The sequence below is a fragment of the Dasypus novemcinctus genome, chromosome 16 (genome assembly GCF_030445035.2).
Source record: "Dasypus novemcinctus isolate mDasNov1 chromosome 16, mDasNov1.1.hap2, whole genome shotgun sequence".
In the NCBI taxonomy this organism is placed as follows: Eukaryota; Metazoa; Chordata; class Mammalia; order Cingulata; family Dasypodidae; genus Dasypus; species Dasypus novemcinctus.
The window spans coordinates 71628216-71654592 of NC_080688.1; positions in this window are offsets into that span (position 1 = coordinate 71628216).

Below are 26377 nucleotides of genomic sequence, written 5' to 3' on the forward strand. Positions count from 1 at the left end.
GTCCAGAGAGGAGGAAAAGCTGTTGTTCTCTGTCTGCCACCAGACCAGCGCACAGACCGCGGGCTCTGATGGGCACCTCTTCCAGAGGCTTCCAGGACTCCCGAGCCTCACCGGCTTCAGCTGGTCCATGGAGCTGGCTTCTCTACAAGCCCTGTATATCCAGGCGCCTGATATTTGTTTCCAAGTCTCTAATTCCCTGCATTAAACCTTTTCTAAATTCCTAAGGTGACTTCTGTTTTCCTGACCGAACACTGCCTGATTAAGAATTTAAATGACTTTCCCAAGAACACACAGCTGCTAAGTGCAGGCTTGGGGTTATTAGCCTATTCTTTCAACCAATATTAACCGAACACCTACAATTTTTCAGTTCTGCAAGTAGACTGGGGCCCTTTCCTGGCCCCCAGAACACTGGGCTGGGAGTCTGACAACCTTCCTTGCTTCCTAGCTGTCATGGATTCAATAGTGTCCCCCAAAAGGATGTGTTCATGTCCCAACCCTTGGTCCCATACATGTGGCCCTATTTGGAAATAGGATCTTTGAAAGTGTTGTTAGGTAAGATGAGGCCCTAAGCCAAAGTGTCCTTATGCGAAGTGGGAATTTGGACACAGAAAGACGGAGAGCCAGAAGGGAGAACACCACGGATTTCCAGCAAAACTCCAGAAGCTAGAGGAGGCAAGGAACAGATTCTCCCCTACAGGCTCAAGGAGCAGGGCCCTGCTGACACCTTGATTTCAGACCTTGGCCTCCAGAGGGGTGAGGCCATACCCTTCTGCTGTTTTAAGCCACCCGGTCCATTGTCCTTTGTTACAGTAGCCCTAGGAAATGAAGACAGTAGCTTGACCCTTTCTTGAGTGCTCTGCCCCTCCATGTCTTCCTCACCCCTCTGTGGATTCCTGCTTCAAACCAGACGGACATTTTCCAACTGAGGACACTAAGCCCCACTCACCTGTGAGCTTCGCCATGGCCACAACCCACCTACCACATCTGCCACTTTCTATCACTCTGGCCTGGATTGAGTTTCATTTTGTTGCCCACTGCCCTCTTCTGGACATTATGATTCTCCTGCTCCACCAAGGATGGGATTAGGAGCAGGTCATTCCACGGTTCTCAGCTCTTCCCTTTAGCTACTGCATAGGTTCCAGCACACACCATTGCCAAAGCTGAGCTGATGATAGCAGGCAGCCAGCACCAAATACAGTACTCACGTAAAGGAGCTTTGTAAACTTTGCAAAAGGCAAGGTGCTAATAAAAATTAATTCATTTCTGTTATTGCGTCAGCCACTGTCCAAGTTCGTCATGACAGACCTGGCTCGTAAAATATGATTTAGAAGGAAATATTTTTACTTATTAATTGGTGTTAGGAAAGCATCCGCCACAAACTCAAAATATTAATAGGTGTTGGTCTCTAGCGAGTCTAATTAACAACACTAATGTTGCAGATTTGGGTTTATTCTGCCAAATTCGACATTAACAGCCATTTCTGGCTAACATTACTAATACCCAGTTAATGTAGACATTAGCCAGGTTTGCTCTTCAACACATGCCATTTTAGATTGAATGTGATCTTTGAAAAACTATGTGGAAAATAATGTGGAGTTAGGGAAGAGGAAGCAGAGTTGGCAGTAATGGCAAATTCACAGGGAGTACTCATACCTCCTGCCCCTGAGAGTGCTGCCCCAGAGCATGGCAAACCCATGATGTCTAGAGGGAAACAGACAGGCTGGGGGCTGGCAAAATGGAAGCTTGCTCCCTTGAAAGGGGAAGCATCTGCTGGGCTCCAGCCACAAGCGGCCGAGCACTAACGTGAGACCAGCAGGACCAGACCGGAAGGTCATTTTTCTTTACCTACAAAATCTCACTATTTTAAAGTGTTGGCAATTAATCAAACTTTTTGTTTTGTTTTATTTTATTTATTTCTCTTCCCTCCCCACCCCACCCTATTGTCTGCTCTCTGTGTCCATTGCTGTGTGTTCTTCTGCGTCTGCTTGCATTATCAGGTGGCACCAGGAAACTGTGTCTCTTTTTTGTTGCGTCATCTTGCTACATCAGCTCTCCGTGCATGTGGCCCCACTCCCTGGGCAGGCTGTGCTTTTTCACGTGGGGCTATCCTTGCAGGGTGCACTCCTTGTACATGGGGCACCCCTAGGTGTGGGCACCCCTGCGTGGCATGGCACTACTTGCACACAGCAGCACTGCACATGGGCCAGCTTACCACACGGGTCAGGAAGCCCTGGGTATCAAGCCCTGGACCCTCCATATGGTAGGCAGACACTCTATCAGTTGAGCCATGTCCACTTTCTTGAACTTTATTAAAGCACTGTGTGGACCCAACAAAGTTCACTTGCAACCTCAGGCTTTATGACTTTCTTAGGGTTTGAGACTCACATATTTAAAGGAGATATGATAAAAAGAGAATTGGAGGAGGGGAAATGGGGTGAAAGGAATTATTCTGGTTTCTTGAGCATCTATTTGCTAAATATTAGCCCTAAGACATGCATTATCTTATTTAAAAGAAGAAGGTATTAAGAACTGAGGTGGGGAAACAGAAGTGGCTCAACCAATTGGGCTCCCATCTACCATAAGAGGTCCAGGGTTTGATGCCCAGGGCCATCTGGTGAGGGCTAGCTGGCCCATGCAGCAAGTTGACCCATACCGAGTGCTGGCCCATACTGGAAAGCTGCCCCACACAGGAGTGCCAGCCAATGCAGAGAGCTGGAGCAGCAAGATGACACAACAAGAGACACAGAGGAGAGAAAATAAGATGTAGCAGAACAGGAAGTTGAGGTGGCTCAAGAGAGTAATCGCCTCTCTCCCACTCTGGAAGTTCCCAGGATCAGTTCCTGGAGCCACCTAATAAGAATACAAACAGGCACAGAAGAACACACAGCAAATGGAAACAGAGAGCAGACAACAGGAGGAATGAGGTGGGGGGAGGGGGAGATAAATAAAATAAATCTTTTAAAAAATAAAAAAAGAATTGAGGTGGAAAACGAGAGCAGGAGGAAAGGGAGAACGGGGGGCTCTGATCCTGGTTGCAGGAATGCTACCCAGATCCCCACAACAGTCAGGCTGTGAGAGGCAGAGGCTGTGCTTGGATGCCGGGTTTCTAGGGCAGGAAAAGCAGCAGTCTTCTAATGAAAACTTGGCTAGTTTGTTTATTAATTTATTTCCTTCACATGTTTATTTTTATTTTTAGAATCCCTGATATACTTGGAATCCTAATTTATCATCCCTCAGGGAATTAAAGTCTGCAGCTTTCTGTCATCAGGTCTCTGATTAAATTCAAAAGCAGTTGGCTGTCATGCCTCATTTGTGTGTATGTGACCTGGAGTCCGTGCCCCCCTCAGTCTCTCTCTCACCACTGCTGCCCCACAGGGCTCTGCCAGTGTGCAGGGCCAAGCAGGGCAAGCTTGGTGAGACAGTCTAGGGCAGTTGGTGGGGTCCCATCCGTGGAAGGGCTGGGAACACATATCAGCAGAATGCAAGCCATCCAACCCCACCATTGGGTGTTCTCAGCACCCCACTGTGGAGGGACCCACTCTCCAAATCTGCTTCACTGCTCTTCCAGAAGATTCCATTCTTCATTATGCTGAGCGTGCCTCTTCCAGCTGCTAGACACAAAAGAGAAGTGGTAATTCAGATTGGATGGGGTTGAGGCCCAATCCTGGTCCATGTTGCTCCAGGAGAAACATACTGATGCCGGGGAATTGGAAACAATGTGAAGCTCTCCAGAGCATTCCACAAAATGCAGAAGCACTGGCAGAGCCTCGAGGCCTGAGCACTGCCTAACTGTGCAGTTCCAGAACTGCCTCTGTTAATAAAATGACCCGGTCTCCCTCCCCCTCCCCACCTTCACCTTCCAGAATCCCCCATCGACAGCTCCTGTGCCCACGGGCGTGAGGGGCATGAGACCTCTCCCACTGAGAGGTGTATGGCAATCACTATGTCCACATGATAGTCAGCGGGGAGGAAGCCAGCCAGCAACCTGCTGTGTGTTTACCTTTGCCAACTCTGTCTGTACATCGCTAACTTCTAGCAGTTATTCTTACGGGAACAGATAAGAACTTCCACATCAGTGCACAAAAGATGTCTCTAGTCAGGCCATTTATTTTCAGTCATTTTGAAATTAACTCTCTTCTTCGTTCGCTACCCTCTCACTAGTCCGGAAACGGCCTGGGTCTCCTCCTGCGTTCTGTGAATTCTTTCCAGAGCACCTCTTTCAGCTGCTTCCAAGCAGAGCTGGGGGAGGCGCCTGGGCAATGAGACAAATGGACCTGAATGGGCTCCAATCCCTCTGCCAGTGCTCCCCTCACCCTCTCCCACTTTCCGAGCCATCACAGTGTGCTTCCAGAATCAGCCGCTGCCCGCTGTCACAACACGCAGCTAGCTCACTGAGAAGCCCAGCCTCTAAGCCTGCCTCCGCGAAGCCCTTGGGAAGTGTGGCAGCCAGGAGTTCCACAAGGCTTGTTCCTACATTCAACTTTTGCCTTTGGTCCAGGAAGTAATATACTCATATTTCTACTGTTGTGTGCACAGTCCTTTTATTCCTTATAGGTCTACAGCTCTGTCCATTGCAGGGAGTGTTTGACCTATAGCTCCAGTTCATGGAGTCCCATTGGCATTTTGAAATCAGATATTCCAATTTTGAATTTGGGACCATTCAACAGCGAACAGGGCCAAGGTTCATCTCTAGACTGTACCCAAAATGTTAGCTATGTAAATTGATAATGCCAGCAGGATTTCAAGGGAGAATTCTCAAACTGTTTAACAGTAAAACTCTGTTCAACACCTTCAGAAATGCACATTTAAATTCTGACAATGGCCACATTGACTCAACAATTTGGCTCAGAAAACTTCTGTGCCTCCCTGCTCTCTACATAAGTTGAGATACTTTGGTCTAGGCTATGAGTCCCCCTTCCCCCAATCTTCTAGACACCCCCACCAACACATGCAATCCTATCATTTTGTGGAGCACATGTCAGACTTTTCTTCCTTTGAGACTCACTTCTTGGAATGCCTTTCCTACACAACAACATCTTTCAAGACCTCATGCAAAGAATACTTCTTCCAGGAAATCCTATCTGATTGCCAACTTGTTTGCTTACTCAAACAGCTATTGAATACATACTATGTGCCAAGCAGGGTAGAAACAGATGAAAAGCACAGACACTGACCTGGAGATGTCCCCAGACTAATGGGGAGCAGGTGAGCAAATGAGTTCCGCTGCTCCATGAAGGAGGAGGACGTGGGGTTTCTTTATCCCTCTCCCTACTACTAAGAATTTCCATACCAAAAATGTTTTAAACGCCAAGAATGAAACCCTTGCTCTTAACCACTACATGGTAAGCCTGGGACCAAATAAACAGAGCCTTGTATGTATGCAGTCAAAGTTGTTTCTTGTACCTCTCAATTTTTATAAATCCTGTTTGTGCCAGTCATTGAGAGCAATATACTTCAATGGGTATTAGATTTTCCATCAACATCAATCCCCAACATGCATGCATGTACATATGCACACAGATAAATCCAAGAAGAGGAGCAAAACAACATGTTCTTTGTGCAAAGTCTCATTTATCACCGTGGTGATTTGCATACATTACATGGGAGCAAATATTTGTTAAATAATTAAATAAGAAATTAATTAAATGGTACTGCTTGGAACTCAAGTCTTATTTTTTTAAGCCCTTGGAAAGTAGTGAAACTGTCTCACTTACAAATGTTATATGATTTAGGACTTTCACGAATTTAAGCTACTTATTAATATAAATTAGTTTTATGTGCATACCCACACACATACATAAGTCGTATTTGTCACCAACATGAATGAAAGTTTCACAAGGGGATGATTTTTGTCCACTTTTGTTCAAAGATGGTCCCCAAGCACCTAGCATAGCCAGGCACACAGTAGGTATTCAATAACTGTATGTTAGATGAATTAATGAATCAAAAAACAATAACATGTAAGGTCTGTAAACTACCCCATAAAAGAGAAAGAGATGGAACTAAATTAGTAATTGTTTATCATTCTGTACAGACCACCCACATAATCCTAACATTCATATATTTTAGTTGTGTTGAAACAGTTCTTCGGCTTAAGTGCTTTGGTTTTCTTTACCCATGTGACACCTCACTTATCCAGATGCTGCTTATAAGGTACTCTCAACCATTTAGAGTGCAACCCAAAATAAGGAGCAGGTAGAATGAACCACTGAGTAACCACAATATGCTCTTGTCCTATGAGTTATTCCAATATGTTTGGCTCTCTGGTTTTCTATATCTCAAAAGAATAAAGTATTAAATTAAGAGGGTCATGGTGATGTTGGAACAATTGGATATCATATGTAAAAAAAAAGAAAATTGAACTTCAAATGACCACTTCACATCTTATGCAAAATTATATCATAATTTATATCATAGACCTAAATTTTAAGTGTAAAACTATAAAACTTTTAGAGGAAAATATAGGAGAAAATCTTTGTGACATTGGGTTAAGCAAACACATGAAAAGATGCTCAACATTCATTATTTGGGAAATGCAAATTAAAACCACAATGAGATACTATTTCACATTCATTAAAATGACTAAAATTAAAAGCAGATGTGGCTCAAGCAGTAAAGTACTTGCCTCCCACATGAGTAGTCCCAGGTTCAGTTCCTGGTGCCTCCTAAAGAAGTTAAACAAACAATGAGCAGACAATGAGCAGACATCAAGCAAAAACAACAGGCAGACAATGAGCAAAAACCAATGAGCAGGGAACAGATGTGGCTAAAGCAACTGAGCATACTCCTTCCACATGGGAGGTCCCAGGTTTGATTTCCTTTACCTCCTAAAGAAAAAACAAACAGACAATGAGTAGACAATGCTAAAATAAAAATAAGAATGAGTAGATAAAAAGCAAAAACAATGAGCAAAAACAGCGAGCAGACAATGAGTGGAAACAATGAACAAAAACAAGCAAACAGACAAGGAAGCCATCTGGGGGATGAGGGAAGTACCAAAAATATCCTGGTAGTGATGCTGCAAAGCAATTCAGTTTCTCATATATTGCTGCTGTGACTATACAATGGTGTGGCCACTCTGGAAAACAGTTAGGCAGTCCCTTAAAAAAGCTAAACATACATATACCTACCATATGACTCAGCAATCCCACTCCTGGGTATTATCCTAGAGAAATAAAAACTTAGATTCACACAAAAACCTATACACAGGGAAGCAGTTGTAGCTCAACTGATAGAGCATCCGCCTACCATATAGGAGGTCCAGGGTTCTATACTCAGGGCCTCCTGACCCATGTGGTGAACTGGCCCATGCACAGTGCTGCCATGCACAAGGAGTGCTGTGCTACACAGGGGTGTCCCCCACATAGGGGTGCCCCATGCCCAAGGAGTGCACCCCACAAGGAGAGCCACACCACGGGAAAAAAAACAGCCTGCCCAGGAGTGGCGCCACACACATGGAGAGCTGACTCAGCAAGATGATGCAACAACAAAAAAAGACACAGTTTCCCAGTGCCACATGATAAGAATGCAAATGGACCCAAAAGAACACACAGCAAATGGACACAGAGAGCAGACAATGCGGGGGAAGGGGAGAGAAATAAATAAAATAAATCTTAAAAAAAAACCAAAAAACCTATACACAAATGTGTTAGCAATTCTATTCATAATCATCCTGAACTGGAAATAACCAAGATGTTCTTTAATGGAGGAATGGATAAACAGACAGTTTTGTATCCCTATGATAGAATACTACTCAGCAATAAAAAGACTTCTGGGCATATGCAACAACTTGGACGCATTTCAAAATCATCAGGCTGAGAGAAATTAGTCAGTCTCAAAAGGTCCCATACTGTATGATTCCATTTATATAATATTCTCAAGAAGACAAAACTATAGTAATAGAGAACACTTTCAAGACCAGTGTTTAGGGATGGGGAAAGATGTGACTACAAACGGACATGGCAATGGAGTGTGTGTGGAGTGTTGGACCTGCTTAGTATTCTGATTTTGGTGGCATTACGTGAGTCTATACACATGTTAAAATTCATAGAATTATACATAAAAAATCCAAATTAAAGTATGTTATTTTAACAACATTTAACAAAAGGACACTAAGCTAGAGAAATGATTTCATTTATAGTTGTTGACAGCTGATAGGCAAAAGAAGAATGATGAAGCTAAGTGAAGGAGTAAATAGCCCAGCACATCTCCCTACCCCTGTGTTCCAGCTCAATAAAATTATGTTGCTAAAGAACATGCTAATTCAATAATAATGGCAGCTACATTGTTTCATTATATAGTTTTTGTTTCCTGAAAAAAATATATTTGTGTATACATATTTGAGGATGATTGGTTCATTGATGCTCATTGATTCACCCATGAGCTTCTCGAGCCAGAATTCTCAGAGGACAAACCATCACAGGAGGACATTAGGTTGAGCTGTCAAGGAACCAAGGTGGTTTGATCAATATCAGTCCAGGAAGGAGGAAGCCAGGGGCAAAAAAAACCATCTAGATCAGAGGCAGGAGGCCTAGGTGACCCAGAGTGCCAAAGCTGGACATGGGGATAAAGCATGCAAGAGGCTATGAGGAAAGAGACCTTCATGAATGGGAGCATGTGGAGACAGAGGGATACTGGGCCACGGGCCAAGATCAATCCCAGAGCAATTCGTCCCTTCTTTTCTGAGCCACCTGTTTGTTTGTTTGTTTTCTCCCCAGCCTGGAAATGGGATTTCTTTTTTCTTTCTTTTTTTTTTAAGGTATTGGGACTGGGGATTGAACCTGGGACCTTGTATTGAGAGGCTGGCACTCAGCCACTGAGCCACATCGGCTCCCCTAAATGTCAGCCCACAGGAATGGGATTTTTAAGTAGCCATCTTCTGACAGAAGGGCCTGGAAGTATACAGTAAATTTCACCAAATGATTTCATTAATATTTTTAACTTGCAGTAGGACACACTTCATTTCTTGACAAAGCCACTTACAAAGAATAGCTCGTTTACCGACAAAGTCAGAAAATCAATGTGGTACCGTCTCTGTCTAGTCAGTTCTATAATGATAGAATAATGAAGTATTATTTAGTTTAACACAATCACTGGAACTTCCCTATGGTCCTGGAAGAAGGAGACACATGCTAGGAACCTTTTAAAGGTATAATCAGTTTCTTATACAAGACATTGCATAAATAAAAAGTGGAATTAATTTAAATGACAAGTGACCCATTGTATATCTTCATTACATTCTAGGACCAGTGGTCCCATGGCAATCAGTCAACCAGGAACATTTTGTTACTACAGAGCCTGTGAGAAGCTAGAGTAGATCTATACAAAATAATCTTCTAAATAAGATTAAAGTTAAAGTGCATTATGCATTTTTATGTTTTATAAGACAGAAAAATTCAGTTAAGTGGCAGAAAAAAAAATAAAAGTAAATAGCATTAAATAGGACAAGAATACTAAATCAGAATAGACTTTTCATTGACTCAAATGAGGGCTCTGCTTCAACTCCACCATCTAGCATTTTGCATTTGTCTGTCTGCAATGTAACTTCTAAAGGAGATGACTGATTTTTAATGAAATTTAATACCCTTGCTAACAAAAGGTAATAAGATACAACTTAAATCCCTTTTATAGCTCAGTTCTTTTCTTGCAACAGCTGATAGAATCCTGTAAAATAATCTTATGTAGAAATTTTACCCACCTTGTTTTGCAAACAACTGCTTAATAGCAACAGAAATATGCATATGAGAAAGGATGTGTATGACCAGGGCTTATTTGCAAATTTGGGTTTACTCCTATTATCTGTGAACTGGGAAAGTCACTTTGGGGAAATACATTCTGTATCTCAGCAGTCTTTCCCCTAGGAACCTGTTGAAACAAAGATACAACAAATTGAAAACAAATTGAAAACTTGGACATGGGGATAAAGCATGCAAGAGGCTATGAGGAAAGAGACCATCATGAATGGGAACATGTGGAGACAGAGGGATACTGGGCCACGGGCCAAGATCAATCCCAGAGCAACTCATCCCAGTATCAGAGAGCTATAGATTGCAGCCATGGGCTAGGGGGCCCAAAGAATTAGTGATTTCTCCAAAACCAGATAATTCTTTATAACCACTGGCTAGAAAAACCAGTGAAAACTAAAGGGGAAAAGGAGAGTTGCACATTATCGAAAATTAGACATTCAGGAAGATAAGTAAATTAATGAGAAAATTGGTGCTTAATATCTATCAACAACCATGAAGCACTTGATATTTCAGGCCCTCCTTAGCTGAATTATCAAATAGAATCATTATCCAGGTCAATTATTTCAGATGGAGACTCAATGCTGACCAGTGAGAATGTTGAATGGAATTGGAGCTTGTATCCTCTATAGGAGACATAAAATATTTACGTTCATCAATAGCAAAGGGAAGAAATATTCATCGAACATGCTTGGAAACAGATGTAAATTTCAGGATGTATAGGCTACAGATTTGTGGGGCACAGAATTGCAGAGGAAATGTAAGGGATAAGAGAGGAAAGGTGTGGATTGTGAGAGACTGTAAACAGTGGTACAGTGATGTTAGTTAGGGGTTTCCACTGAATATCCTGGGCTATTTTTAAATTGTGAGAATGTGTCATGGTATTCCAGTCAGATCTTTTAAACTGACTCCTGGAATTGGAATAGGGAGCACAGTGATCACAATGCATCTGAATTTAATAAGACTTCTGAAATAAAGTCTTTTCCTCAAATACAATTTGAAGAATTGCATCAAATTGGGTCAGATAGAGGCCAGCCACAGAAACAGAAAACTGGCTAAGGGTCATACACAATGGACTGTAACCCACCAACTGGAGGCAGTGGGGGAAAATAATAGGGCTAAGGCCTGTTTAAGCCAAAATTTTCACTAGTGGTTTCAAAAGGTTCTGAAAGTGTACGTGTATTAAATTTTTCATCCTAGAAGACAAAATGGGTACAAAATACTATTAGGTCCTCAGGAATGGCAGCAAATTTATACTTTTATACTGCATAGGGCTGTGGAAAAGACACATACTCTCTACCTCAGCTTAATCCAAATTCAGCCACATTCCCTAGTTTCTGCCTTCTTTATATGCCTCTGTGTTCTTATTTTAATACTTACACTTTGAATCATGCAAGCTTACATTTAGTATTATTACCTCATAGGTATTGTGTGCTTTTGTATGTAGGACATTTTAGACTTATTTAATCCTTATAACAGCCCTCTGAGGTAGGGATTATTATACTTTTTTTTGGGGGGGGGAGATATGGGGAACATACTGGGACCTCATACATGCGAAGCAGGTGCTTAACGAACTGAGCTAGACTCGCTCTGCTATGCTGTTTTTTTAACAGGCTTGGATGGATTAGCTGTCCATGGACAGGTAAGTGCTGGCCATGCCTGAGACCCCAGCAGGAGGCCTCCAGAATCCAAGGCCTTATCCTAAACTGCATCTCAGTTTTTGCCAATTTATTATATCATGTATTTGATGTCTTTTTAAAAAAATCTAGATAGTTGAAAAAGCTTCATCTACTTTTTCCATATTTTCTTTCATTTTGGATAAGCCATAGATATTTCAAGAATACCAGAATTGACAAACAGCCCTCAGGCAGAATGAGAAATATATTATCTTATTAAAGTGTAGGGTAACTACCTGCTCTTAAGCACAGTTCTAGGGTTTGGGGGTAGGAAACAGGCTTGGAGAAGTACCTAATGCTTTCCTAAGCACTGTTGGACTCATTTCTGAAAGGTAAATACCTTCCAGGGATATTGAAAATGCTGTGAGGCTGAAGGACCAAAAGAGCAAAAGAGGGAGTGTGGGCTTAACAGAATGAACCTTGTCTCTTCAACAAAATCAACATGGCATAAATGAGGTCTTTGGATCAAACTTCAAAATGGAGCATACAGCAGTGTCTCTGATCTTTGTAACATGTTTTAGTTTTCAGCTGTCACTCTGCTTTCAACTGCTGAGGTCTCCAAATGTGATTGCTTCTTTGCCAGAAAATAGTCGTGCAGGTCCATTCTTAGCTGCTTTCCAAGTGAGCTCTGTGTTCAGAGGAGAGGCATGATGCTTCTTAAAAAAGGCTTCATCTTATTAAATTCTTTAGCTTATGATTTTTTTTTTCCTAAGCAAAAAAGACTTTTAAGAGTCTTAGCTCCTAGAGGAAAAAACAAAAACCTCCTGCCATGGCTATACATGGTTGTGTGCTCATGTTTTCCAGTTTGAGGCATGAAGGGGAGTTGAAAGCACCCTTTTAGGCTGCTCTACAATAGCACTGAGTACCTTATTGGCTTTGATTTCCTTTTGACTCCAGCTCCATTAAATGATCCAAGAAGTCTGCCTGTTTTGCAGAGTTAAAGAACATCTTGTTTTGTCAGATTTAAATAAAACCCATAAAAAGTCAATATAGCAACCTAACCTCCTGCGTTGGGATGGGCCACATCCTACAAGTTGCAATTAAGTACCATGTAGAGAATACTAATGTGGCACAAATAGAGGGATAATGGGAATTTCCTCCACACCCCCAATTCATTCCTTTTAGGTCAGTCCCAAGTTGTATGAAAAGAGGTTTGTTTGATGACAGTTTCATAAATGCAACCACCTCTATAGAAGGGGTTAAACCATTTTCAGTCTTAATGGGAATTAATTTCTTGTAAATTAATTGAGGGAAATGGAAACAATTGGGCACAGGAAAGAAAAACCTAAAGTGTCACTCCATAAGGCATTACCCTGGCAATAATGGGAAGTAGGTTGTTGGTCTCTTGGAAGCTGCATTTGAGCAGTGTTGGCGGGAGGACGGTGAGTGGTACCACAAGAGAGGCATCCACAAGGAGAAAGTAGGAAAGTTGTATTGCACAATTTTAGGTCACCCCAAACAAGACCATTGGATCACCTGCTAACTGCCAGGAAAGCTGCAGAAACCTCTGCTTTCAATGATGGTAACTGTTGAGTTTGAAAATGACCAAAGATTGGAAATGGTGTTTATGTGTGATGAATCTGGACTCAGATGGGACCTCCCTTCATAAGACTTTCATGCTAATGTGCTGGAGGTGCAGTTAATGTTGGGGTTTAAGATATATTTAGGGGATTTGAATCTCTGGACTGACAATGTGATAGCCAGATCCTGAGCCTCAACAGACTCCAGCACCTACAATCTGATTTATTGGACTTACCACACTCAGCTAAGATGGAGGTGAAGAAGGACAACCACCACACCATGGAGCCTAGAGTGATTACAACTGAAAATGGGAGGATTGCATCCAGCATCCAGGTGGAATCTGACCCTCCTCTTGACATAAAGGTGCAATGGACACAACCAATCCATTGTCCACATAGAAGAGGTGGCATTGGATTGGGAAAAGTGGACATAATGGACAAAGGGTATGGGGAAAGGCAGGAAGAGATGAGAGGTGGAGGCGTCTTCGGGACATGGAGCTGCCCTGGATGGTGCTTCAGAGGTAATCACCGGACATTGTAAATCCTCACAGGGCCTACATGATGGAATAGAGGAGAGTATGGGCCATGATGTGAACCAATGTATATGAGGTGCAGAGGTGCCCAAAGATGTACTTACCAAATCCAATGGATGTGTCATGATGATGGGAACGAGTGTTGTTGGGGGGGGGGGAGAGGGGGGGGTGGGGGGGTGGGGTTGAATGGGACCTCACATATATATTTTTAATGTAATATTATTACAAAGTCAATAAAAAATAAAAAAATTAAAAAAAATAAAAAATAAAAATAAAAAAAAAAAAAAAAGAAAATGACCAAAGAACTTGATCTGTGTTTGCTGGCTAATATGCACTCCTTGAGAGCTACAGATTCTGAATTAAACCCCTGTCAGCTGCCTGTGCAATGCTAGACTGGAGTTTCTCCCCTGAGCAGAGAAGCTGAATGGGAACAGAGCACCCCAACACTTACTGGGTTGGAAGCATGCATACCCTATGATCCTGTCCACGGCATGGAAAACCTTACTGGCTTCAGGAAGAACAGACAGAGGAAGTACTGATAATACCTTCTCTTCCTCACAAATCTGTCATTAAGCTCCAGTTCAATTTTCTGTGGGATGGAGTTCCTGGGTCAAGAGTAATGGATGCAATTATACAAGGATTCCAGGTTCTAAAGCAGCCAGAAAGAAAAAAATCTGAAAAGTCACTTGTTGATTATGCATTTCTATTTCAATCTTTCTCACATATCCTCTGCCTGGCACACTCCCTGCCGCTTTAGCGTGGTTATCAAATGCAGTTTGCAGGATTCAAGCCCAGCCAAGGCAAACAGACCAAAAATTGGGAAAATGATTTATCTTAATCCAAGGGTGGTAATCCAATTTATTTGACTCAAATGCTTTAAATTTCATCAGCTAAACTAGCAGTGTAAGGGTCTGGCAAAGTGATGGCTAGCAAAAGCAACCCTCAGTTTTGACCACTTGTGAACAGAGTGATTGTCATCTTCAAAGTACACGTGTTGTTCTACCGTTCCATGCTTGCAGCTAGCCAGCGCAGTTGGCGATAAAGAAGTTGGAGGCAGCTGGGAGTGCTGCCTTTCACTGTGAGGTTCTGCATTCCCAGCCTGACCAGTCACCTCATAAACCTGAGTCGCTGATGAAAAGAATGACGGACGGTGGATAAATCGGCGTGTCTGTCTTGAGGAGTGGAAAGCTCCTGGGCCAGAGTGCAATCTACTTTTCATGTAGGTGGCTATAATATTTGAATGGAAAAAAAGAGATTGCTTGGTTGTGTCCCTAATGTTAAGCAAGACCGAATCTATCCTACTTCTCATCCTCAATACAGAAAGCACGGAGATTGTATTCCAGATCTTATGGTATCATTGGGCTTATTTAAAACTTCTGAAAAGTAATAACAAGAAGTAGTTTTAAATGGGACAAAAGAGCTCCAATTTAGATTCTATTGACCTGGTTTCTCAGACTGCTCTGCCCCTAACTATTTATAAATTCCAAAACCACACCCCACTACCCTTCAGTTGTAAAAGACAGAGATTCCTCAAGTCCTTATAATGACAATTCTAGGCCTAATCAGAGTAATTTTTTTTAGTCTATTTCCATACAGCTTGATTTCTATTACTATCATGTTTAGGAAGTCACTCTCAATTTTGTACAATTAGCTACTGTGGTAGTCAAAAACATGGGGTCAAATGTGTTCTCACTCATGATGCCCTGGAGGTGATGAATCAATCTGGTTTGATTGTTTTCCCCCTTATACTTCTACACCTTCAGCCCCTGGGCCAAACCAGACCTCTTACAGTTTTACTAAATAAAGTTTTATCAGAACACAGCCATGCTCATTCTTTACATACTGTCTATGGCTGCTTTCCCATAGCATCAGTAGAGTTGAGTAGTTGCAACAGAGACTCCATGGCCTGCGAAGTCTAAAATATTTGCCATCTGGTCCTTTACAGAAAGTGTTCGACAGCCCTGTTCCACACTTTTAAATCTGTGCTCACTGTCTTTCCATCGCAATGCACACTGTTTCTCTTCTTTTTCCTTGGATTTTTGACTTTGCATTCAGCCAATATCTTTGACCTCATCAATGTCTCCAACTCTTCGTGGTATTTTTATACCAGTTCTCCTTGTCTTATTCTTTCTAGGGCCTTGCTTTGTTTGGACATACTATCCTTTCTTTTGACCTAGCCTCATTTGCCAGTTTAATATCAGCCAATATACTTCCCTTTAAAAGCTTTCAAGCCCTCTTGTAAAGTTGGGGTAAAGAATTTCAATGACAAGACGGGACAGTCAATACACCCGTAGTCTGCACTGCACTGCACTGCACTGTTCTGAGTTCTTAGGGCATTTATAGTGATCGAGTGACAATCGTTCAGGGCTGGAGATTAGTTCATCTGTATGTTGCTTTATGTATATGGAACTGCCTGAGGCCCCCAGTGCTTACAGCACTATGTAAATGACTTTTCTTTTCTGACATGAATAACTCTTCTCATGAATCCCTGTATTGATCCCCTAAATTCAGCCTTTCCATTTCCATTTCTAAGCAAACACAGTTCTAATACGTTTGAATTTTTTATCTCAAAAGTTTGGTATATCTCTTTTACAAAAGTTTAAAAAAGAATGGTTTTATACAAGTCCATGAAAGGGGCTTGTTCAAGGTTGTAAATGAAGAAACTTAAGCTTGGGAATTGTTCTGTGGCCTTCACTAGGAAGTTTGGTGACCTTTATTATCATATATAATTGGGTAATAAAGTGTGATTCACAGCAGCTTTAAATTTGATAAGAGCATTGCCAAGGTATATAAATGGAGGAGGAGGAGCAATTTGCCATTGCATGCTTCCCAATTGTTGTTAGCCTAGTCTGGCTGTCTTGATGCCAGGGAGGTGATTATAAGAAACTCGACTCGCTTTCTTCCAAAATATGCTAAATTTGATCCTTATAAATCAGCTCTGGAGCTGGAGCCACATTTGAAATTTCACAAATATTAGAGAAAATAAAGACATATACACAGAAAGATACAACAGATTCACCAATAAATACAAGCTGGCATTGAGTTTACAATATGGGAGATGTTCTCCAAAACAATTTAGTTTTTCTCATCTGGTGAGAGAAAGGCCTACAGTCTATGACTATAGGAGGTGACATTTCTCTTTGGGAACACAACTGATCTATACGAGGCCTGATTCTGTACCTTTGGCCTCTGTGGCCAAGGGAGCTAAATGGACAGCAGGACCACACTGACACACTGAGTTTAGTGATCAAAGTTAAGATACATCTTAAGAAAAGTTCTTAAGAGTAGAAGAGTACTAACCACTCAATAGTAAATGTAATAACATTCAATTTAAATATTCTGAGTGAGTAGGGGCAAAGGGAAAAGTGGAGGAAAAAAAGCAGTACCTACGGGTTCCGTAGACAAATCACAGGCTCTGTTATTTATGAGGTATTTTTGTGGCATTTTATGCACCAAAGGAATAACCATACCAGCTCGGGTTGTAAGAAATCTGAGAAAGCATCCAATCCCAGCACAGATCTCTCCTCCATGGGGGCTAACTAATCTCTGCTTGAAAACTTCCAGAGGCAGCTTGAAAAATGTGTTTATTAGAAACACTTTTTCCTCCTTGGTTCAAATTCTGTTGTTTATAACTATACAAAACAAACCCTCTAGATGTATACAAGTCAAGAATTCTAGTAAATTGACTTTATGCATAAGATAATCATTCCTGAAGCATTGTTTCCGTCTCTACTCTAAACCAGGAACTGTGCTAGGTGCTGAGGGTAGGAATAAGAACATAACATCCCTGACTTCAAAGAGTTCACAGCTCTTTATAGAGAACGTGGCTGTGATGGTGCTGAACCTTATAGTGTCAGCTCAGCCAGGTAATTGTGCCCAGTCGTTTGGTCAAGCTGGCACTGGGCTAACTGTAATACAAGGGCATTTATGGACTTTAGTCACCATTGATTCTGCTGCAGTGGTAAATCATCGATAGCTGATCACAATTACATCAATCAGGGAGATTGCCATCAGCAAGAGTGATGCTAAAGCAAATCACTTGAATGCCTTAAAAGGGAAAGTGATTCCAGCATTGAGAGAGAATTTCCCATCTCATCTTTGGACAGCCAATATCTCCCAGAACTCGTCAAGAACCTTCACTGGACTTTCACTGCATCACCTGTTTGTGGCCTGCATGCAGAACCTGGACTTGTGCATCCCTACGGCTGTGTGAGAGACTCTTCTAGAATTGCACACTATTGACAGATATCTCTTGTGATTCTGTTTTCCTAGAGAACCCTGACTAACACAGTGGCTATATAAGTTATTACAATCAGATAGAAGTATATGCAAAGTACTATGGGGGCACAGTGTGGGAGGAGGGGCACCCGGCTTGCCTCAGTGGCAAATAGTGCGGCAAGAGGTGACACCGCCTCTGCCCACTGGGCCTAGACAAGGTGACCACGCCTGACTAGGCCTTTGCTGCTAACGGCTAGCTGGCACCGCCCTCCCCCTTCCTATCTCCCGCCTAGCCCAGCTCTCACTTCCCCTCCCCCCTCCCTTAAACCTAATCTCTTAGTACGCTGTTTGCCCAGCAACAGCTTCAGCCTATCAAGAGTTAGCACATACTCTACTGGCCAATCACTAGCCCAATGCCAGAACATTGCCTTATATGGAAACAGCATTTGCCCTAGCCAATCAGAACCCTCCACACCACTCCCCAATCCTATAAATCTGCATCCCCCTCTGCAATAAACCAGACTTGTGCCATCAGCCTGTCTCCGCGACTTCTTCCTGGGTCGTGCGCCCTCCACGCCTTCGGAGCCCCCGAGGGAAGCCTAAGCGGCCGTACGAGGCTTTCTTCCCCACGCCAGGGACCCCTCTCGTCCCACAACGGGACCCCACTCGTCCCGCAACAGGGACCCCGCTCGTCCCTTAACAGGGACCCCGTTTCATCCCTCACACAGAGAGAAGAAAAGATTCCATGAAAGAAGTCTCAGATAAGCTACATCTTTAAGGACAATGGAAATTTTCTTCATAGAGAATGCAGGGAAAGACATTTCTGACATAAGAGACAGCAAGTGTGAGGGCATGGAGAGGTAAGAAAGGATGCTGCAGTCAAGGAAAGACCAACAGTTTAGAGTTGCTTGAGTCAAGGCATGTGCTTAAGAGGATGGAAGCTGAGATCAATCTAGATAAACTGGGATAAAACAGAAAAATATAAAATCATTGTGCTTTTCCAGAGAAGCTTCAACTTTGTCCACCCAGACCATGGAGTTTGCTGCTAAGCTGCAGTGTACCTTGGACAAGTCTACATTTCAGAAAACATTTTTAGGGTACCTATGGAATATAAATGAAAGGTGGGAAACCTGAAAACTGAGTCCAGTGAGGATATTAATAGACTAATACCTGTGAGAGGTGATGGGTACAAAATTAGTACTGAAAATTGAAAGCAGGGGTAGAGTAAAAAGATATATAGATGATAGGATCTACCGATATTGGGAGGTATTAGATGCTGGGTGGTGAGGTGGAAGAGTAGAATTGAGGATGACTATGGCTTCTAGCTAGGATTATGAATCATACTGTAGTGAAAGTGGGAAGGAGAAGAAAGAGGCATGAGTTGGTCTAAGACTTGTTGAGTGTGTGCTCCCTTAGCAATGTCCAGTTAAAGTTTATAAGTGTGTGTTGGAAATACAAAACTATAATCAGCAGAGGGTGAATATACTAATTTGGAGTCAGCATTGCTTGGTGGCAGTTGGAGCCATCAGAGTGAGATCTTCAAGGGACAAATAATAAAAACAAGAACCAAAAATCAATAATAAGACCTCGAGGATTATCAAACATTAAGACACAGGCAGAAAATACCTAGGAAGTAAAAAAAACAGAAAAGGAGAGGAGAGACACCAAGAACTCTGGAATGGCAGGCCTAGAGTCATAGAGGAGAGAGTTTTCGGAGAATGTCATTATTGAACTTAAAAAAGGATGTATAGGGCGGTGGACTTGGCCCAGTGGTTAGGGCATCCGTCTACCACATGGGAGGTCCACGGTTCAAACCCCAGGCCTCCTTGACCCGTGTGGAGCTGGCCCATGCGCAGTGCTGATGCGCGCAAGGAGTGCCCTGCCACACAGGGGTGTCCCCCTCGTAGGGGAGCCCCACGCGCAAGGAGCGCGCCCCGTAAGGAGAGCCGCCCAGCGCAAAAGAAAGTGCAGCCTGCCCAAGAATGGTGCCGCACACACGAAGAGCTGACACAACAAGATGACACAACAAAAAGAAACACAGATTCCTGTGCCACTGACAACAACAGAAGCGGACAGCCCAAAGAAGACGCAGCAAATAGACACAGAGAACAGACAACCGGGGTTGGTGGGGAGGGGAGAGAAATAAATAGATCTTTAAAAAAAAAAAAAAGGATGTATATAATTTAAGTAGGATAGAGACTCTAAAGAGAAAAATGAAGAAGCCATTGGTATTCCACCAAAAAAAAAAAAAGTTCCAAGCAGAAGAGCAGATGAGAAGGGTGGTAGGGTGTCAGAGAAGTGAAAGCCAGATGGCCAAATTACTGTATTGAACAGTACAGGGAATGGGGGCAGCAGGGGGATAGAGGCAGAAGATTCAGAACCCTGTTAGGTGATTTTCAGGAAGCATACATTTTTTTTGAATGATGCATTAAACACCAGAAAACACTACCATTATTGGGTGAAACAATAGGAATTGGAGGAAAAGGAAATGATCACTGGAAACTAAGGGCTGGAGGGCAAGCTCTGGGTCTCCAGAGGCTTCGTGGAGTTGAGCCGTGCAGTCTCACAGAACACACGCTTAGAAGGGTCAGACACTCCATGTCATGTTCTGCTGCCGCTGTCTTGAAATTCTTAGAAATTTTTAACAAGGGTCTCTGCATTTTCATTTTGCACCACACACTTAAAATTATGTAGCCAGTTCTGGCCTTTCTATGTCTCACTAAACCCAAAATAGAACTGCCAAAGCCTGAGCAGGAATATATTTTAAAAAGTTGAGCTTGTTGTCTTCTTTTTCATTACTCTAAGTAGTAGCCAGATGAACTTTTTCCATGAATTTTAGCAACAGCATAATTGCTAACATCTATTGACCAATTACTACGTGCAAGGCATTGTTCTGTGCACTTTACACCTCTTCATTCACTTAATCTTATAACAATTCCATGAGTGCATGTTATTATCACTGTTTAATGATGAGTCAATGTAGGCAAAGCACAGTTCACAGCTTACCCAAGGTCACACAGCTAGTAAGCAGTAAAGCTGGGAATCAAACCAGACTCCAGAACCTGTACATTTAACAATCACACTAGCCAACCTTCATGCCCCAGTATTTAAGGTCTCGGAAATTTTTCTTACCTTTGTGCCCATTCATCTAATATGCAGCTTACCATCTGAAACCTCCTGCTCAGCAGAGGTCTCCCTGGCCACTAGATGCATGAAAGATCTGTGACCGGGGCTGGGAGGGGGGAAGGAATCCATGACCCATTAAATGCCTTGCATCCCTGCACAAATCTCTCCCACATGGACAGTAGGACCCTGGAGTCTCTGCTTCCCACCTGATGGTCACGGAAACTTCCTCTTCTCCCTTGCCATTGTCACACAACTGGGCTTCACCAGAACTTTGAGTTCTCTTCCAGAGAGGTTAGGTTTGTAGTAAGCCTATTCTGTACACTGGCATCTGATTGAACATTTGCTGTTGACAGTAAGTTGTACAGTTGCCACGCTCTCTCAAATCTCCCATTTCTTCTGGGGGTCAACATGAGGGAGATCACCAAGATGATTTGCAGAACGAGGTCTGCTGCACTACAGTCCATCAGCATCTCTATGAAAACCACTGCTGATGTGAAGGACCAGAGATGGACGAGTGGATTTGAAACGTATCTCTAGATACTTTTGAGAAAATCAATCTTTTAACAAAACCCAAATATATAAGGCGAGAAGGCAGTATTTCATAAATGTGTTACTCATAGTTTTAGAACTATCACACTTGCTTCTTATGAAGTTGGTCAAAGGGGCAATGAGACGATTTCTAGAAACCTAAATATTTGTAGTGAAGTTTGGGAACGGCCTTTTGAGACTTATTTTCACCTCAGCATTCAAGTAATTCTCAAAACGCATTTTTAAGGTTTTGAAAGCAACACCTCAATTTTAAAAATATGTCCTCAGACTATAACAAAGTCTCAAGTCCGTCCTGAAGAGAAACCTGAAAGCATTTCCATGCTTGCCACTGCCTTTTCAGAAAAGGTAGAAGAACCAAAATGTATTGGACTTGACACAGTGTTAGGTAAACAAAGCCATGAGTATTAAAGTTTAGGCTCTAGTGATTAGGAGGGAAGTACAGGGTAATGGGCACAGCGGGGTGGCCCTCAAGGTACTTTAGACTCCAGCTGTGTTTATTATCCAGTATCAGTATGGAAATGTATGCCTGACTACATTTATGGTGCCATTTAGAACTTTAAAATAGGCTCTTATGCTCAGAAAGAGGTTACTAAATTACTCACCCTGTAAGGTTTTTCTTGATTAGCATAATTCCACCCATTCCATGCCTTACCAAGAATACGTTTCCATTGTTGGGCACGTGTTCTGAGGAAACATTCAGGGTTGCGTTTTCCTGGTGTCATGTCACTCCTGAGATCCCCGCCTTCCATTGACTTTAATGGGAGACTTTGGATAAAATACTTAGATAACTTGCAAAGTAAACTTTCTCCTCTTGATGAATACGGTGAGGGAGGATTTCTAGATTCTTCCCCTGGCTTGCCACAGAAGAGTTTTCCCTTTTGTAATCACCTTTGATTTCTCAACTTTTAGCTCTGTGAGGGGAGAAGGCATGGATATCAATAGCTAGAGACCAACATATACGGAGGCTTTCATGTGGAATTCAGGATTCCTTCCTAAAGGGTAAGAAAGCTAGGTAGAGGTACAAACAGTCCATCAGGAGAAAGGCTTATCCTAGGAGGGTGAGTCGCCCACGAGGGTCCCACTACCTCCCAGCCATGGTGCCCCTCCCGCTGAGCCTTTGAGAACTCCTTCATGTTCCTCAGCATGCCTTCAGCTCATCAAGAAGTTCCTCAGCCCACACTAGATGGCAGCATGGTATGCGGGTCATGGGCAAGAGCTGCAGCCCCAGCAGCCCGAGGCCACCTCGGCTCAATCACAGAACACTAGCGTGCACATGCTTACACACACACGCACAAGTGTGTAAAGGGCTTCTCCAGAGTCGTCTGTGGCTCTACTTTATCCGCCGACAGGGGTTTCCGGGTTGGGAAATTCAGCAGTCCCTCCACACCAAACATCGGGAAAGGACATTTATTTTGTGCAGCCCATTTCTAATCTCATCAGCTGGATTTCTGTGATTTTACAAGGTGAACAGGGTCTGAAACTGCTCTAAGTCCACTTGTGAACACTGACTAGGTCTGTTCAGTTTGGTCGCAGGCAATGCGTACACTATGCACATTGAAATCTGTGTTCCTCTGGCAGAACTGGATCACTGTATTTAAAAATGCCTTCCATCGCATCTGGGTTCAACATTCCCATCTCCAGACGAAAGTAAAATGCTGATGGAACCTCTCCTCAGCATTGGTGTTCACTGCTGCAATAGCAGGACTTAGGAAGGGGAATCAGATCACAATATCGTACAGCTGAAAAGGAGCGGAGAGTTCATCAGTGTCACTCAATTTCATTTGACGGATAAGGAAACTGAGACCCAGAAATACTGACTTGTCCAAGGCCACACAGCTCGTAAGAAGACAAACCAGGACTGGAAAACTGATTCCCTTACTCTCTGTCCCGGGTCTTTTTCATTGCACTGTGTGTTATTTATAGAGAGTCATAAATATACAGCCAATGAAACCTCAAAGCCCTCTGGACTGAGCTGGTTCACCCACCCTCCCCACGCCCCCTTCCTTGACAATTCTGCAGGCTTCAGCTCATCTGGCCAAGCCCAGCATCCCCATCTACTCTTACCTCTGCCCCCAGGGACCTCCGCCTCCTCAGGGAGGCAAAGAGAATCGATATTCATTGAGAAACTGGATGACAGAGACACAAGTACTGAAACACAGCAGTCTTTCCCTTGGCATTTCCTCTTGACCCGAAGAAGGAAATACCAGAAATCTCATAAGTGAGCCCATTTGGTCTTTTTTAAAAATTTATTTTAATGCTTGGTACTCGTAATTTCCATTTTTCTCCCCTGCAAACCTTTGAGTACTAATTCAAACCGTCCAGCCCCCAGACCCCCTAGGGGCTCACCTATCACTAAATAGTGTTGATTTGCAAAACACACAAATCCTTTTCATGAAACAGGCTCTATGTTCATGGCTTTTTTCAGATGCTGAGCCTTTTCCCACTTAAGCAATGGCCGGGCTTCTCTCTGGTTAGGATTACAAACAAACACCACCACCCTTTCGCCTCTGCCCCAGCTGCCCCTCCCTTCCCTTTGACACATGGTTCCTTTGATCTCAACCCCAGACCATAGCAACAGGCTCCTAATTATTCACCAGCCATAAATCATGGCAGCAATGTGGTCCCTGCTAAGGAAAAGGAGTGTTGTGGAGCTATGAGAGTCTGGAAGACTGGGTGTGTTTAGTGTTTCCAAAAGCAAAGCAGAAGGGGGAAGGGGGCAGGAAGAGAAAAGATGTTTTAAATGTTTGTGGAAATAGTTGCTTTGATGTTAAACCCTCTCCCAGAGGAAGTCAAGAGTCCAAAACCTAAGTCTATATTTTTTCTTACTTGGAGGGGTAATGAAATCCACAAAACCCTGCCAGAGACAGGTGCAAGCACGGCCTCCTAGAGTGAATACAATGTCAAATCTCCAGATCATCCTGCAAGCAGAATGAATACACTTCTCTCTGTTCACCTCTTAATTTTGTTCATTTAATTTTACCTACTTACTGGCATAGGAAATCTTCTTAATTCCCCTATGACCTTATTGAATGGTAGTTAATCTGGTCAAGTTTGGCATTTTCACTGGGAAACCCTCTGGGAATCCCGTTATTTCTTTTGTTTGCTCTGGGCCAGGATGTGACATTCCCCACGCTCCAACAGGGAGGGTCAGTCTAACCTGTGCCCAGGTCACATGAACCCAACACCACTTTGCTAATGAGGCTCAAGGAGCTGGAGGTCATTCGCTTTTTGATATTATGATAAGAAATGCAGTGTGAAGCCTGAGATAAGTTATAGACATTCATCTATTGGCAAACTCTTCCTCAGAAACAAGAACAAAATATGGCACATTTGCTTTCATTTAATTCTATTAGCCACTCTAATTGACCGTAACATGTAGAAAAGACTGGGTTGGAGCAAAACTGTAAGATTTTCTTTGTTCCACATATATTTACTGGAGAAGCGGATGTGGCTCAAGTGATTGGCTTCTGCCTACCATATGGGAGGACCCAGGTTCGATCCCTGGAGCCTCCTGCTAAAAAAAAAAGCATGCCTAGCTGCCAGGCAGTGCTCATCCGGTGAGCCAAGTGCCCATGCGAGGGCCCGCACAGTGAGCCAAGTGCCTGCACAGCGAGCTAGTGCCTGTGCAGATGAGTCATGCAGCAAGACGATGATGCAACAAAAGAGAGACGAAGGGAAGAGTCAAGGCAGGGAGCAACAGAAACCAGGAACTGAGATGGCACAAGTGACAGGGAACCTCTCTCCACATCAGAGTCCCCAGGATCAAATCCTGGTAAATCCTAGAGGAGAAAAAAAGAGAAGACAAAAAGAGAAATAGATACAGAACATCACACAGTGAATGGACACAGACAGCAAAAAACAGCGGGGTGTGGGGGGAGAAGGGGGGCAACAAACTAACAAACAAAACCCACATATTTATTGGAGATCTATTCTGGGCTAGATACTAGGGTAATGATAGGCATTAATTCAACAGTAGACAAGATTAATGCAATCACTGCTTTCATGGTGCTTGTGGTCTAGAACAAGGATTGGTAAGCTTTTTCTAGACGGGCAAATTCATAAATATTTTAGGTTTTGAGAGACATATAGTCTCTGTAACAATTATTCAAAACAACTACTCAAGTCTGTAGCATGAAAACAGACAACAGGTAACCAAAGAGCATGATTGTGTACCAATTAAACTTTATTTAAAGACACAGGAAGTGAGCCAATTGAGGCCCACAGGCAGAGTAACTGAGAGTTACTCCTCTCCAAAGGTGCTCTCAGGAGCAGCTGAACACAGTTCTTGGTATCCCACCCACAGGCATATGAGTCTTGGTTAAATGGATGAAATGTTAATGGTAGAATTTTAGGCAAAGGCCAGTGCAAGGAAAAGGATTTGGTTGTGGGAGAGGCTGAGGGCAATCTCATTCCTTTCTCCTTGAATTCATGCCATATAATCATTTGCTCCACCAATGCACAAGGTTCTACCTCCTTATGGGTTTCTCTTGGGCCAAATTTTCTTACAGAATTGTTAATTTGGGCCACCAGAAATAAAGTGATTTCACCTTAATAAGTAATCAAGGTTAACATAACAAGTAATTAAATATATTGGTAATATAAACACCTTGAGAAGGGATTACACATTATTTCTATCCTTCTTACCAAAAACACTTAGCCTCATTCTAAGCATGAGAAAAGATCTGGTGAACCAAAATTGAGGAAAACTTTACAAAATTCTTACCAGTATTCTTCAAAAGTGCCAAGGTCATGAAAGACAAAGGATGAGGACTGATTTCTGATTGGAGACGATGAGGGAGAAATAAGGACTGCGTGCAATGTGGGATCCAGAGTTGAAAAATGACATTAGTGGAAAACTGGTGACAACCAAATGAAGTCTATGTTTAGTTAATAGGATTGTGCCAAAGTTAATTTCTTGGTTTTGATAATTGTTATGGTCATGTAAGATGTTAACATCGGTGGATGCTGATGTTAATATTTTTGTACTATTTTTGCAACTTCTCTGTTAGTAT